Source organism: Piliocolobus tephrosceles, chromosome 2 (assembly GCF_002776525.5).
Source record: "Piliocolobus tephrosceles isolate RC106 chromosome 2, ASM277652v3, whole genome shotgun sequence".
Classification (NCBI taxonomy): Eukaryota; Metazoa; Chordata; class Mammalia; order Primates; family Cercopithecidae; genus Piliocolobus; species Piliocolobus tephrosceles.
Window position 1 is genome coordinate 49,951,145 of NC_045435.1, and position 16,183 is coordinate 49,967,327.

At 44.7% G+C, this 16,183-nt stretch overlaps 1 long non-coding RNA gene across 1 annotated transcript; it reads right to left on the reverse strand.

Moving 5' to 3' along the window:
* Window positions 1–955: 955 nt before the first annotated feature.
* On the reverse strand, window positions 956–14,138 carry LOC111546895. The gene is made up of 2 exons (XR_002732963.2): window positions 14,040–14,138; window positions 956–2,227 (listed from the first exon to the last, which is right to left on the reverse strand). It is a non-coding gene; the product is annotated as an uncharacterized LOC111546895 (long non-coding RNA).
* Window positions 14,139–16,183: the final 2,045 nt, after the last annotated feature.

Consider the following 16,183-nt stretch of genomic DNA (forward strand, 5'->3'; position numbering starts at 1 on the left):
GTCGTTTATTATTACTGCTAGAGATAAAGATGGGCCTGACATGGTTTATTGGCCGAATAATGAATGCCCCAGCAGAGTGAGCAGAGCCAAGACTTCCCTCTCATAGTTCTTCACCAGGCTCTGGGGAGTGGAGTAGGATGTGAGTTAACATTGACATCTCATGATGTCAATCAAGTACTTGGCAAGTAGTAGATGCTCGATAAATGATTATTCCTGCTCCCCCAACCTCGCACAGGCAGGCCTGAGAAGACCTCAGAACTTCTTTGAGCATGGCAGTCATCATTTTCTTCTGCTCAGTCCTGTAGGAAATTTAAGGGCTCATGGTCTCCTTCAACCTTCATTGTGGCCTAGGTCACCTTGTTCCAAACATGCAGAGAAGGAGACTTACTAGGGAGACTTTCAGTGGCTTCACCAATGTGGCAGAGCTGGTATACGACAGCAACTCTGTCCACTCTGTCTATTTCCCATCCATCATTCATTCATTCAAGGAATATTCTTAAGCACCCTCAACTGAAGAATGATGAGGTTCACACAATCGGAAAGGAGATCTTTATTTATCATAAACGGAGGCAGCCTGCAGGCCAGCCATCCCATAGGCTGGGCAGCATGGCCTCTGGCTCTGCAGAGAGCAAGCAGTTTGAGGGAGGGGTAAAGGGAACAGGAACTTATGCTGAGTGAGAAGGCTGAATATACACACGTAACCAGCGACCAGAGGAGCCATGAATACTGATGAAAGGAGAAACGTGTACATGCATGGTCCAGCTTCATGCCTTTCCGTGGGTTGCATGTTCAAAAAATGACAGTGTTAGTATTATCCATGAGCGTGGAATTTTTGGTCCTCAGACATCAAAAGGTGAAGCAAAGGATGTGAAAACCCTCACTGCACAGCCTCCACAGGTTGGCCAAAACTGGTCCAGAGATGGTCACTGGACGTTTGTTTCTTTTTTTTGTTTTTAAGCTGGAGGGTGGTCAGTTTTTAAGAAGGGATACCATTATGAAACTGGTGAGCTGTCATGTCAAAACTGCAAAGAGGAAGAGGGAGTCTGATCATGGCCTCAGACGACTGGCTAAAGGTGATAAAGGAATGAGTCGTCTGTTTCTTGTTTTCCAAATCTGTTTACTCCTTGGGAAGGAATTCTGGTTAAAAGTTAATAAGGAAGGGGCATAGTGAGATGTGTTTGGCCTCCTGTCCCATCATGGCCAGGAACTCGGTTTTTAAGGTTTCTCCTAGGTCCCCTTGGCCAAGAGTGGGTCTGTTCAGTCTGTTGGAGGGCTTAGGATTTGATTTTTAGTTTTCAGCACCTACTATGCGCTCTGAGCAAAAATGGTTAACAGGACAGACTCTTCTCTGCCTTGGGAGTTTATAGCCTAGTCGAGAGAGAGAGAGGAATAAATAACGACACCAAAACTTTCTTAATCACAAGGCCTTTAAGTGCTGAGAATGGGAAGTGCAGGGAGTGGCCAGTGTCCAACAGGGTGACCCAGCCTCCTCTAAGTGGTCAGGGAAGACCTCCCTGTGGAGGCTCATCTTGAGCTCCCCTGAGAGCAGAGCCTAGAGCAGAGACTTAGGTGTGGGGGTTTATTTGGGAGCGGACCCGGGGAGCAGCAGGGGAAGAGTGGGGAGGTGAGACCGGGCAGGAGGAAAGCCAACATAAAGGTTGCGATCAGGGTCGTTCCTGTGGGCAGCAGGACCGGCTATGTCTGGGACCACCTGAGGAGGGGACAGAGGGCCTCCTGGCAGTGTCCATGCAAAGGGACAAGGGACATCACCAAGGGAGGCCCAGGCAGCTCTCCCAGTGTCCTTCCAGTCAGACGAACCTCAGGTCAGCCGTCCAGCACATCCAGAGTTCAGGCCCAGATGAGTTGGCTGCAGCAGGTGACATTCTCCATGCAGCTTGGAGGGCCTTAGGGGAGTATTCCAGGCAGAGAGACAGCTCCCGATTCACCTGCCTGTAAGAGGGACAGCTCATCTGCCACAGCCTGGCCCGGGCGATTCTGCTGGCCCCCCGTCTTGGAGTGGAAGCGTACATTATCCAGACCCCACCCCAAGCTGCACGACTCAGTGTCAGCTGGAGCACTTTCTCCACCAAGTGCCTCCTCCGAAGGTCTCTCAAAGGCAGGCAGGGGTGTCAATGAGAAGCAGGTAAGCAGATGCGCTTCTTTCTCCTCCATCGTGGTCTTCCTGCCTCCCAGACAAGCTTCGGAAGGCAGGAAATCTCCAGACCACCTATGGAAGACAGAAGCCTACCTGGGCCTGGGGTTTGGGTCATGTGAGTCAGCTCTAGAAAGCCTTTTGGTGCCCACAGAAACCCAAAGAAAAAGAATGTATGGCATAACTCTAATGAAATTTAGGAAGCCCGAGGCATTCCCCACCCTTGTCTACTCTCCCTAAACTGTCCAGGGGCTGGAGGGAAGATGCCTGCAGGGAGGTGGTAAGCTGCATTTTGGTCCATCCCAAATGACACAGACAGAGCAGTGGCTGGGAGTGAGGAGATCTGGTTCCAGGCCCAGTGATTCCTTGAACCATTATTGCAAAAAGACCTAAGCCAGTCTGAAATGCACAACTCTAGGCTCTTCTTGGTGGCTAGCGGTGTTAGTCAACTGTTAGGAGTGAATGAGGACCTGCCGCTTCCCCCAGTCTTGCTACCAGGTTCACATGAAAGCAAGTTGTGCACAGAATTCTGCTCCCACAAAGACATTTAGTAGGCAACTGTTATGAGCAAGCAGGTCCCAGACAGTTCATGCAACATGTATTTATTAAACATGCCTCAGCAGATTCGAGGCAGACATAAGAATATTCCATAGTCACATTCTGTGACTGTTACAGGCCACATCAGGCAACCAGAATCACTTTTTTGAGATGGAGTCTTGCTCTGTTGCCCAGATTGGAGTGCAGTGGCACAATCTTGGTTCACTGCAACCTCCACCTCTCTGGTTCAAGAGATTCTCCTGCTTCAGCCTCCAGAGTATCTGGGATTACAGGTGCATGCTACCATGCCCTGCTAAGTTTTGTATTTTTAGTAGAGACAGAGTTTCACCATGTTGGCTAGGCTGGTCTCAAACTCCTGACCTCAAGTGATCTGATCGTCTCGGCCTTCCAAAGTGTTGGGATTACAGGCGTGAGCCACTGTTCCAGGCCCAGAATCACTCTTAACCGGTGGCTGGACCCAGGACTACCAGGGAGCAGCCTGAAGTGCCATCTCTGGGGCTTGCTGGATTCTTATACCTGGTTTGTGCCAGGGGAGGAAGTGCCTCTAAAATATTTTAACCGAGCTGTGTATTCTGAATCCCACTAATTTTATCAACAAGTGCCTGTTTCCAGCATCCATTAAGCTGGCTAACAAGCCACTGATTTCACCTCTGAAAACTCATTTATTTTTAACAGTCATTATGCTAATCAGCAGCCGCTGGTGTTGATCAGCACTAAAGACAAACGAAACCCTTGTCCTTGTGGCTTCTGGAGCCAGTGAAGATGACACTGCAGTGAAAATGGCAGCTGGCCGCCACTCGACTGTGAATTTTAGAAGAGGCAACAGACTACGCTGGAGTCGTAGCTAAAAATCAAGAACACAAGTTTATATCACATCATCTTCTCTGAAGCATTCTCACCTTCACTTTGGACATCGTGGTGGTGAGATTCTGACAGTCAACTCTGCCACTGGCCCTCATGTCCCCATCTCTAATGTGCCTAGTACCCCATGCCCTTGGCACAGCCTCCTGCTCTGGGGCAGAATCTGGGGTGATGTTGTTCTGGGCTCCCTATGGACAACACTGGGGATGACACTGGTCATTTTCTAATGCCTCCCTTCGTTGAGAGATCTCAGGGTGATTATCCTCAGAAAAATGTGCCTGTATGGGTGCAGTGGCTCATGCCTATAATCCCAGCACTTTGGGAGGCTGAGGCAGGAGGATCATGAGGTCAGGAGCTTGAGGCCAGCCTGGCCAACATGGTGAAACCCTGTCTCTATTAAAAATACAGGAATTGGCCACGCGTGGTGGTGTGTGCCTGTAATCCCAGCTACTCAGGAGGCTGAGGCAGAAGAATTGCTTGAACCTGGGAGGCGGAGGTTGTAGTGAGCTGAGATTGCACCACTGCACTGCAGTCTGGGCGACAGAGCAAGATTCTATCTTGGAAAAAAAAGAAAGAAAAGAAAAATGTGCCTGCTTGCTGCCAGCAGAACCAGTCCTTACCTCTAAACACTCTTTTGTTCAACTGATCATTCATTTATTTATTAACAAGTTATTTTGGGGAGGGATTTCCATGTGTGTGCTAGGGCTGATTTTCTAGCACAGTGTTGGAGCTCAGTAAATATTAAATGAGTGCATGAAGGATGACAGGAGGGGAGAAAGGGACTGGAGGCTGTGTGCAAGGGAAGCAGCAGCATGGTGTGCCTGCAAGGCGGCTGTCCACCTCACAGACATCGTGGTAGTGAGATTCTGACAGGCAACTCTGCCACTGGCCCTCGTGTCCCCATCTCTAATGTGCCTAGTACCCCATGCCCTTGGCACAGCTTCCTGCTCTGGGGCAGAATCTAGCCCTGCCCTCCAAAGGTTCCCTCAGCCTCTCCATCTTCAGTCTTCTCCCAGGTTGGTGTTAAGCCTTTTGAGAGAGGCTGAATTAAGTGCTAGGCTCCCTTCACTGCCTAAATGCCCTGTGAGAGCTGTGCCAAGCAGCAGATTGCTAGAGCACGAGGCTGTTTTCATTGTCTGACTCGCTTGGAAGCAGGTGGTTCATTTCTGAAAAGCTGAGGCTTAGTGAGTTTTCATGGATGGAGGGGACAGAGGAGAAGGAAACAAGACAGACTGACAGACACAGAGAGCCACGGCCAGCTGATATGTGCTGAGCATTCAATCCATGCCAGGCATGCTGTTAGGCCGTAGGAATTCAGTGGTGTCACAGACAGACTCAGGTCCTGCCCTCAGGGAGCTTAAAGTCTAGAATAGGGGTTGGTAAAGTCCAGCCTGTGGACTGATTCTGGCCTGCTTGGAACACAGCTGTGCTCATTTGTTTGAGTGTTGTCTAGGGTTGATTTCACTCTGTGGCAGAGTTGAGTAGTTGCAGCAGGGACTGTGTCGCCTATGAAACCTAAAATACTTACAGTCTGGCTCTTTATAGAAAAAGTGTGCTGACCCCGGTGTAGAGGCCAAGCAGATACAAACAGCCAGAAGCAGAAAGAAGAGTGAAGCCAAAATGCACACAGAAAATGAGAGAGAGAGAAGGAGCCCCCATAAATATGTGAGGTGGGAAGGCTGCAGTTCCCGCAAGTATTTCCATTTGTCATCCTTCACCATGACAAAACTCCACCATCAGTGGCTTATTCCTTAGGGATAAGCATTGCTTTCACAAATATTCCCCTGAGAAGAGTTTTTCATCCTCAGTGTATACCCTGAGTATGGAGTGGCTGAAGAGATCATTCTGGAGGCAGACAGGGCTGCTGAAGATTTCCAAAAGCCAGGACAGAGGGAGAGGGAAGGCTGGCCTTATGGGTGGGAGGTGTCTGGGTAGGGCAGAGAACCACAGCCTGCAAAAGCAATTGTGTTGTTTGTCCAAGATGAGCCGGTGGTAGGGTGTGTCTCTGAGCTACTCTGCGGTTTCTCAAGAGTGGGATTCTATCCGTGACCAAAGGAGTCACTCACCGCCTAAGGGCAGAGTTGTAATTCCTCTTCCATCCCTGACATTGGGCAGCGTCAGCTCTTGGGGGTGCATAGGTGTGTGTGTGTGTGCACTGGTGTGTGTATCAGCAGGGAGCCACATTTTGCAGGGAAGGGGGTTCAGTTTATATAATTTAGGGTACCCTCCTTAAGGAAAAGATTTCAAAATTATCAATGCTAATTTAGGTATGCACAGGCATATTTAGAATTTAAAAATAAATCAATGTTACAACATTTTTAAAAATTGACAAGGGTCAGAAACACCACAAAATCTAGAAAAATGACATATGTATTAATCAACTTCCTGATACCCTCTGAAATGCATTTCATGCTAGTTTTGCTACATACTTTTCATATGCTTATGATTTTTAATAACCTTTTCTAATAGAGAAAAGAATAAGTCAGCCTCTCCTCTGACACAAGTCGATTGAAATTTGTTTTTTCACCAAGAGTTAGGATACACAAGATGTAACTTCATATACATACTTGCTTCTTGCAGCACAGCTTTGGGTTTGGGTCCTACAGACTCAAGAATTCTGATAAATTCAATTTTGTGTGTTTTCCATCACAAAAAGAAAACTGTATGGTGTATTTATAATGCTATATGTTACCTTATTGGGGATATGCTGCATTATCAAGCATATGCCCAAATGGAAAAAAATATTTTTGATTAGGTGTCAGAACTGAATCCAATTATAATACTATCTGTGATGATCTGAATAATTTTCCATTTCCATTTCCAAGACTAATTTCTGGCTATGTCCATTTCCAACCCTGTTTCTCTTCTTTGGCCCACACCTTTCTGATACTGGGCACCAGACCACACACTGAGATATTTTGGTACAGCCATTGACCTCATCCTTCATGTCATGATGTAGGGCAAGTTGGCATGAGGGCAATAGGGCTATTCTGGAGGCCATTGCTATGCCAGTGTCTTAGTCTACTTTGTGTTGCTTATCACAAAATACCTGAAAGAAAAATCATTTATTTCTTACATTTATGGAGGCTGAGAAATTCAAGGTTAAGGACCCGCATTTGGTGAGGGCTGCCTTGCTGCTGGTGACTCTCTGCAGAGTCCCAAAGTGGCTCAGGGCATTACATGGCAAAAGGGCTGAGTGTGCCAGTTCAGGTCTTCCTCTTCTTAGAAAACCACCAGTCCCACCCCATGATAATCCATTAATCCACTAATCCCTGAATGGAGTAATCAGTTCATGAGGGCAGAGCCCTCATGACAAAATCACCTCTTACAGGTCCCACTTTTTAATTACATGGCAAAAGGGCTGAGTGTGCCAGTTCAAGTCTTTCTTCCTCTTCTTAGAAAACCACCAGTGCCACCCCCATAATAAACCGTTAATCCACTAATCCCTGGATTCATGAGGTCTGAGCCCTCATGAGCCAGTCACCTCTTGCAGGTCCTACTTTTTAATATTGTCACATTGTGGATTACGTTTTACTACAAGTTTTGGAGGGGACAAATATTCAAACCATAGGAACCACAATAAATAAAAATAGCCTATATATGGAAGAGGTGGTGAACCATATCCATCTATGCTCTGATCTCAAACTAAATGTATCGCCAAGTCAGCTTCCCCAAATGCCACCTGTCATGAGGGGAAGTGTGAGTAGAATGAGCTAGGAGTCTTAACCGGTTGTGGATAGAATGTGTTGCTTTTCCTAAATGTTCATCATTTGATGCATGGACAAACAAAATGTGGCGTATCCAAACTATGGATTATTCTTTGGCTACAAAAAAGGAATGAAACACTGACACTTGCTACTACATATATGTATCTTGAAAACATATGTGAAATGAGACAGACACAAAAGGCCACAAACTGTATGATTGCATTCTTATGAAATGCCCAGAACAGGCAAATGTATTGAGTCAGAAAGTAAGACTAGTGGTTGCCAGGGAGGAGGGAAATGGGGAGGGAGTGACTGCTAATGGTTGATTTTAAGAATGATTAAAGTGTTCTGGACTTAGATAATGGTGATGGTTGTACAACTCTGTGAATATACTAAAAATCACTGCATTGTACATGTTAAAAGGGTGAATCTTATAATATGTGAACTACATTTCAATCAAGCTATTATTTTAAAGATTTTTACTTTTGTGAGTTTTACAAAACCACGTGACCAGGTAAACACATAGCTAGGGCCTTCTCCCATGATAAATTCCCCTTTGGGGATGTATCAGCTTGGGGATGTGTATCAGTTATCTATTAGTAGATACTATGTAACAACCGACTACAGAACTTTAGTGGCACAAAACCTCAGTGGCCCACTACTGTAAGTATTTGTTTGGCTCACAAATCAGCTGGGCTCTGCTGGGCAGTTCTTCTGGTTTTAGCTAGTCTCCCACTTTTTTTTTTTCTTTTGAGATGGAGTTTCACTGTGTCACCCAGGCTGGAGTACAGTGGCACAATCTTGGCTCACTGCAACCTCTGCCTCCTGGGTTCAAGCAATTCTCCTGCCTCAGCTTCCCGAGTAGCTGGGACTATAGGTACATGCCACCACACCCAGCTAATCTTTATATTTTTAGTAGAGACAGGGTTTCACCACGTTGGCCAGGATGGTCTTGATCTCTTGACCTTGTGATCCGCCCGCCTTCGACTCCCAAAATGCTGGGATTACAGGCGTGAACCACTGCGCTTGGCTTCATCTCCCACTTCCGATGGTTGGCCATGGCCCCATGGGCTGTCTGATCTAGGATGGCCTCAGCTGGGGCAAATGAGGTGCCTTGCCCCAAGTGTCTCCTCCTTTACATCCCTGGTATGTTTTCACAGTGATGGCAAGGACCAAGAAACAGAGGCAGAACCACACAAACACTTTTTCAAGGTTCTGTTTGCATCATATTTGATAATATTGCATTGGTTAGAGCAAGTCACATGGCCAAGCCCGGATTCAGTGGATGGGGAAATAGATCTTCCCTCTCAGAAGAGAGGAACTGCAAAGGCACTTGTCAAAAGAAGTGGGTATGTGGAGGGGTAATGACTCAGGACCATGAAGATAATTAATTTTACATCTGCTTCCATGTATATACCAGTGTGTGCTTATGTATGTGTTTGCAGATATATGTGTCTATAATGGTGAATATAAGTGTGTTCAGGCATCTGTGTGTGCATGTGAGGCTGTTTGTGTGTACACTTCCTTTGGATGTATCTACATGTCCTACATGCAAGGATGAATGAACAATTTTGGAAGCTTTTCTGCTTGTGTATCTGTGCAGGTGTGAGCCTTCCCAGATAGGTGCCAAGTGTAGTGAGCCATGGATTGTGTCAAGTAGAGTGGGCCAACCCATGTGCTCCCAAACCCCCACACCAGTAGGATTCTGGGGTCTCCGGGTCCTTGTCTGTCATTTACCCAAGACAGGCAACTATTAGAGAAGCAAGAGTGTGGACTTTGAAATCAGGAAGGCTGGATTCAAACACCAGCTCTGCCACTGACTGGCTTGGCAGCAAATTCCCACCCTAGTTTTCTGATCTGTAAAATGGGGACGCCACTTCCTAGTTTTCTTGTGTGAAAAGGCTTCGTAACATGCACTGTGCCATGGCTTTGTTAGCTATGAAGACACCGGAGGAGTGAATTTCCCTTCCCACTCTGTGCCCCAAAGGCTTGACCCCTTTCCAGATGCTAAAACTGGAGGTGGCTCTGCATCTCTTAATGCGTTGCCATGGCAATCACTGCCTTCTGCTCTTCTGTCAGCAGTGCTGGACAGGGCTCTGGTGTCCTCTCACTGCTGGGCCCAGGGCGAGGTGGAGGAGGAGCAGGCTCACCCGAAGTCCATTTCCTTCTGAAGCAGGTCAGGGAGGAAGGGAGGATGTGGGGGGCTGTTACCTGTCTTTGTTGTTGTTGCTCTGCTCCTCTTACCATGCCCCCTCCAACAGCAGCTTAGGGAGGTCCTGAGGCAGCCATTCAGACATTAACACACACCCAAATCACCTGAGCAGCTTCAAAAAATGAAGACTTCTGTGCCCCACTCAGAAAGTCTGATTCAGTAGGTCTGAGGTGGGTACCAGGCACCAGGGTTTTCACTATACTCTCCAGGACATTCTGATGGAGGAAATCCAGGAACCACACTTGGAGAAACCATGCACTAGCAGTATAGAGCCCGAGGCAACCCGCTGACTTAGCTGCCAGTCCTCACAACATAACCGTCTCCCTCATTTATTTATTCACTCACTCATTCATTCACCTACTCACTTGTCATTGTATTCCCTTACATCAAACCACATTTAATAATTGTTTAAGTAATCCACTCACATTTAAATAATCACTCCCTCATTTATTTACTCATTTATTAGAACAAACATTTATTACTGTCCTAAGCTCTGAGAGATGGAGAGATAATTACAGACACAGTCCCTGCTGCCCTACAGGAGGTTCCAGGGCAATATTTTTCAAACTGTAGCAAAATGAATTTAATGGATGGACTAACATGTTTTTTAAAAAAGAAACAGAATAGACTATAATAGAAGATATTAGTGTACATAGCAAGCAGCAGGGGAAAATGATGTTTGGGAAACCTTTGTATCCACTGTGCATGTGAGTGTGGGAAAGGGATCTCAACGTGCGGTGTATCTCTGAGCAGAGTGCTGGGGACAGCAGGCACAGAAGCAGATGCCAATAGTACATGCTAGGTGCTACAGTGAAGATGTGCTGGGGGTGTTGGTGGAGCTCAGTCCCTCTGCCAGGCGACAGCGGGGGGAGCTTCACACAGAAAGAGCATTTGAGCTGGGGGCTTGAAAATGTGCAGGAGTTTTCCCACTAAAGACAGTGGAAAGCGACCACAGGCAGAAGGAATAGCATGTGCAAAGGCACAGAGGCGGGAAAGCAGAGAGAAGCTAGGTGACTGGTGGGTCTGGAGCATGGGCGGGGAGGCTGGAGGGTGAGAGGCTGGATCCTAAAGGGCCTTGGGTGCCAGGGAAAGCACTGGGTTGTATTGTGTAGAGCCACTGGAGAAAAAGTAGAGGCATGACATGGCCAGAGTGGCATTTTAAAAAGACTGAGAAGTGAAACTGGCTGGACTTCTGGGTCGGGTGGGGAGTTGGAGAACTTTCTGTCTAGCTAAAGGATTGTAAACACGCCAATCAGCGCTCTGTGTCTAGCTAAGGGTTTGTAAACGCACCAGTCAGCACTCTGTAAAAATGCACCAATCAGCACTCTATGAAAACAGACCAATCAGCACTCTGTAAAATGAACCAATTGGCGCTCTGTAAAATGAACCAATCAGCAGGACGTGGAAGGGGGCCAAATAAGTGAATAAAAGCTGGCCACCCCCAGCCAGCAGAGGCTACCCCGGTCTGGTTCTACACCCTGGAAGTTTTGTTGTTTTGGTTTTCACAATAAATCTTGTTGCTGCTCACTCTTTGGGTCCACACTACGTTTATGAGCTGTAACACTCACTGCGAAGGTCTCCGGCTTCGCTCCTGAAGTCAGCCAGTCCATGAACCCACCAGGAGGAACAAACAACTCTGGATGCACCACCTTTGAAAGCTGTAACACTCACTGCGAAGGTCTGTGGCTTCACTCCTTAAGTCAAGCCAGACCATGAACCTACTGGAAGGAAGAAACTCTGGACACATCTGAACATCTGAAGGAACAAATTGGGCACGCCATCTTTAAGAACTGTAACACTCATTGCAAGGGTCTGTGGCTTCATTCTTGAAGTCAGCAAGACCAAGAACCCACCGGAAGGAACCAATTCTGGACACAAGACCACAGCAGCAATGTGGGTGGAGAGGCCAGTGGAAGGCTCACCTGCTTTGCAGCAAGGGATGGCAGTCATGGGAGTTGGGTGGTGGTTTCTGGTTGGGGTTGTGAGATATGGATACACTTGGGAAGTGTTTTAGGAGGTAAAATAAACAGGAGCTAATGACTGTATAAGGGGAGAGAGGATGTGGAAGCGTCCACCCTGGTGCCTGGGTCCCTAAGGTGGGAAGCTGGCTTGGAGGGGAAGCTGCTCACTGGTATCAGGTTCCTCAATTGGTTACCAAAACACCAAGGGTTTGGTGTAGGTCCTGTTGTTTGCCACAAAGAAAGCCAGTGACTGAGATGATGAGTACTGCCAAGGAAGAAGGCTTTAAAATCAGGTGCTGCAGTCCAGGAGATGGGAGCTCAGCCTCAAATCCATCTCCCTGACCTACTAAAACTGGGGCTTTATATAGTGGGGAAGAAATAACTATGTGTAAGAAAACAGGAAGTAGGGAGGGGCAAGGAAGCAATCATGAGAATGAGGGGTACTATCTGGTACAGTGATCTGGTGAGTTTCAGTTCTTTGATACTATTTGAGAGGCCAGAAGTTCCTTTCCTGAGGAAGGAACTCACATAAAACAAATGTAAGTTTCAAGCTTTAAGCCCAGAAGGATCAATTTCTATAGTTATCCAAAAGAACAGTCTATGGGGCAGTTGGGCTGGTTTCAGTCTCCCCTTTCTATTTATCAATTCCTCAATCATGAGGAATCTGGTCTTAGTATTTCTGGCTGTTTCATTCTGAGGGTGGGTGTCCTAGGCAGCTCCATACCACGGGTGACCATGTGGCCACCCAGGAATCAAAGGTTAATCTAATACAGAGTTTTCTTCTGACACCCAATCTTTCTCTCTCCAGTTCCCCACTTCCACCAAAGACAAATCACAGCAGGACCAATCTACCTGCAAAATAAGCTTCAGTTCCATATACTTGGCCTGATAACCCACAAAGTGCAACAAGAATCATTGTCCATATAGACTCTCCCAAACTGGCTTTGCTGGAATCTCTTACAAGGCCATTTTAGTCAAAGTCTTGAGAAAATAACCAGTTACTCCAACCGTGTCCCATTACAAAAGAAAACATGTTATTAATTGTATGCAAACAAACACATTACCATGAATAAAGAATATTCACGAAGAGTTTCCATATTCTGGATAAATTAAGCAGAGAAAGAAATAGCTCTCAAATTCTGTTTATAAAAGCATACTCCATTCAATACCCTTGAGGTATATACACTTTAAGGCTATAAATACACTTAAAGGCTATAAATAAATAGCTCAGAAGAAAAAGATTCTCCAGACTCTGAAAAATAAAACAAAAAAAAATCAGCAATATTTCAAACAACAAAAGCCGTAAGAAATTGTTTCTGACCTGCATTAGTTCAGTCCATGCAGTCACCTCCTGCTCTGTCTCATATTGGATTGGGAATCTTTATGAGCACATCAGGCTTTCAGTTAGTGCCCTGGAAATTTTCTCTGTAATCTAGTGGCACAATCTCCAAAGTTATCAGAAACCTGCATTCAAGAGTCCTTTTCATGAACTTCTCCAAAGCAGGAAGCTTGAGACTATAGCTGATTGTAAGTTACTTTTTTTCTTTTGGGAAGGATCACAGCAAAACATCAATTGTGGATGACAAAAGTCTGCAGGCAGCCATAGTTAAAGACATGGTTGACAAGGAAACAATTATTTCTGTGACATAAAAAAACTTAATAATAATTACTGCTGACAACATATATTAAGACATATCAGAATTTTAGGACTCTCATACAATCCTGGAGCACATACTAACAATACATCTATATAAATATAACCCAAAGGAAGCTAAATATCATCTCAGATTTGGCAGTGCTTCTTGCATAATCCTAACATAACAAATAAGCCCAATATGTCTATCTCAGACTTCAGGGAACCTAATATCCAAGAAAGTTAGTTTAAGGTCAAGAGACTGAATTTAGAACTTGAAAGTTTGCTCTTAGAAAGTCTTCCAAATATCAAAAGTTTTAAGCACAAAATAGTATCACAAGTTACTGTAAAAATAGTCATTCATTTAGTGGAGTGATAAAATAAAAACGTTTACCTTTTGATAAATTTAGTTTCCCAAACAGTAAGACCTAATAAAGACAGCATGAGGCCAACTAAATCTCTCTCCCCACTCCATTTTCTCCCTGCAGCGTACTCAGAAGGTCAACATAATCTTTTATCTCTCAGTATTACACAAACATTTTATTCAAAAGAGAAAACCATATTTTACTTTGTATGGTATATTACTAATGTTAAAGCTAATTTTAATAAAACCTTGTAAAAATCTAATTGTAATCAGTTTGACCGTAAGATAAGGTTTCCATCAACTTTTAATAACTGTTTCCAATTTTCTGTTAAAGAACAGATAAATGTTCCAAGAAAACCCTGTTATTCCAACACATGGGCCCAGATGCTGGCCTTGCATCAGTGAGCTTTTGATATTAATGTTTAATTTATAGATAAACTCTGAATTAATCTTATCCCTCAAAATCAGCCCTTATAAGTTCACACACCTACCTCTTCTGCCATAGTCCCTGGGCCTAGAGGGATTGAATAGTTTTAATTTCTGGCCTGTGTCTCACAAAAACAGTTAAAAACAGTTCATTCTTACTGTTACCGTCTTCCAAATATGAGGATGAGGCTTCAACTAGTGTCAATGCCCAGAATTTAGCAGGGGCTGGTGCCTTCTTCAGACCCAAGAGTCAAAGCCCTTTAACTTAACAGCACAAGCATTCATTAATACAATGTTTTTTTTTTTTTTTTTTGAGATGGAGTCTCGCTCTGTCACCCAGGCTGGAGTGCAGTGGTGGGATCTCGGCTCACTGCAAGCTCTGCCTCCCGGTTTCACGTCATTCTCCTGCCTCAGCCTCTTGAGTAGCTGGGATTACAGGCGCCCGCCACTACGCCCAGATAATTTTTTGTATTTTTAGTAGAGATGAGGTTTCACTGTGTTATCCAGGATGGTCTCGATCTCCTGACCTCGTGATTCTCCTGCCTTGGCCTCCCAAAGTGCTGGGATCACAGTCGTGCGCCACCACGCCTGGCCAATACAATGTTTATATTACAGAAAGTTCTATCATTCTAACGTTAAAAATTAAAACACTGAAATTTGGCATTTAGGAGTTACTGCCTGCAGCACTTCAAACCACTGTATTAAGTAGTTAGGTTACTCACTGCATATATCTAATTGCTAGTATTCTAGTGACAAAACTGTGACCAAAAGCATCAAAAGTGATAGGTCCTATGGCAAAATAAGACAGCTACCTTTTCTCTCCATCATTAAAAAAATGATAAATGCAAATGTCAGTTTTGTCAATTCCCTAAGAGGATAAATAATCTTTCACTTAAATATCACACAACAAAACAAGGACATAGTAAGGACAAGTACACAATAATTTCTTTTCAGCTGTTTAAAAGAGCATCATCCTACATTTCCAAGACTGGTTTCTAGATACAGTAGTGACAACTGATTAGGTAACTTTCACCACCAAAATCTTCAAACCAGTGCAACGCCTGCACGTATTTTGTTTTCAATTACGCTCATGAAGGCCCATCAGTGATAAACGGCCTGGGATCAGAGATCACTAGAAAGTCTCAGAATTTGTTATTACTACTTAATCCAAATGAATGTTCCTTAATTTTAATAATGATCAACACAACTCAATTCGTTTGAGAGAAATCCCAACCAATATAATTTCCTTAAGGACAAAGCCAGTCTTTCTTGAATGTTAAAACTGTACCCATATCACAGTTTTTCCTCATTAAAGGAAAAGATCTGAAACCAACTCAAATCATTGATTTAACTGAATTACCTTGGAAATAAACATCACTTAAACATTTCTACTACTTTTAAACATACCTCCTTTATTACATTTAAACATACCTACTTTTCCAAATAACAAAATATGTAATGTACTATCTGTGCTCAGAACTTGTAAAAACAAGTCTTTTATTTTTGCCAGGATCTTTAAAGCTCTCATAGATTTCAACATCATCAGAGTTAAGCAAAACGAACCAAATTCCAAATGGCTGGTGTGCTCCATCAATTCCTGTGGGCCCAACAAAGGTAGCCTAGGCATTCCAGATAAATAGGATAAATGATAACTTGTTAGAAATTTGTATGAAACAAAATAACTATTCACAGAACCAAATAAAAGCCTTCCACTAGATGCTAAAAAATATCTATGGTATATACACATACACAGACAAAATCCAAAGAACAACAAACAACATAGTGAAACCCCATCTCTACTAAATATACAAAAATTAGCCGAGTGTGGTGGCACATGCCTGTAAGTCCAGCTACTCGGGATGCTGAGGCAGGAGAATCGCTTGAACCTGGGTGGCGGAGGTTACAGTGAGCTGAGATTGCACCACTGCACTTCTAGCCTGGGGGACAGAGTAAGACTGCTTCTCAAAAAAAAAAAAAAAAAAAAAAGCAAAAACAAATTAAGAAACCTACTTCCAACCTTTCCCCCCCTCGGTCTACCCCAGAGGTTACAGTGTTACCCAGAGCCCCAAAACCCCACATGATGAATTTTTTTTTTTTTTTTTTTTTTTGAGATGGAATCTCCCTCTGTCGCCCAGGTTGGAGTGCAGTGGCCGGATCTCCGCTCACTGAAAGCTCCGCCTCCTGGGTTCACCCCAGTCTCCTGCCTCAGCCTTCCGAGTAGCTGGGACTATAGGCACCCGCCACCACGCCTGGCTCATTTTTTTTTGTATTTTTAGTAGAGACAGGGTTTCACCATGTTAGCCAGGATG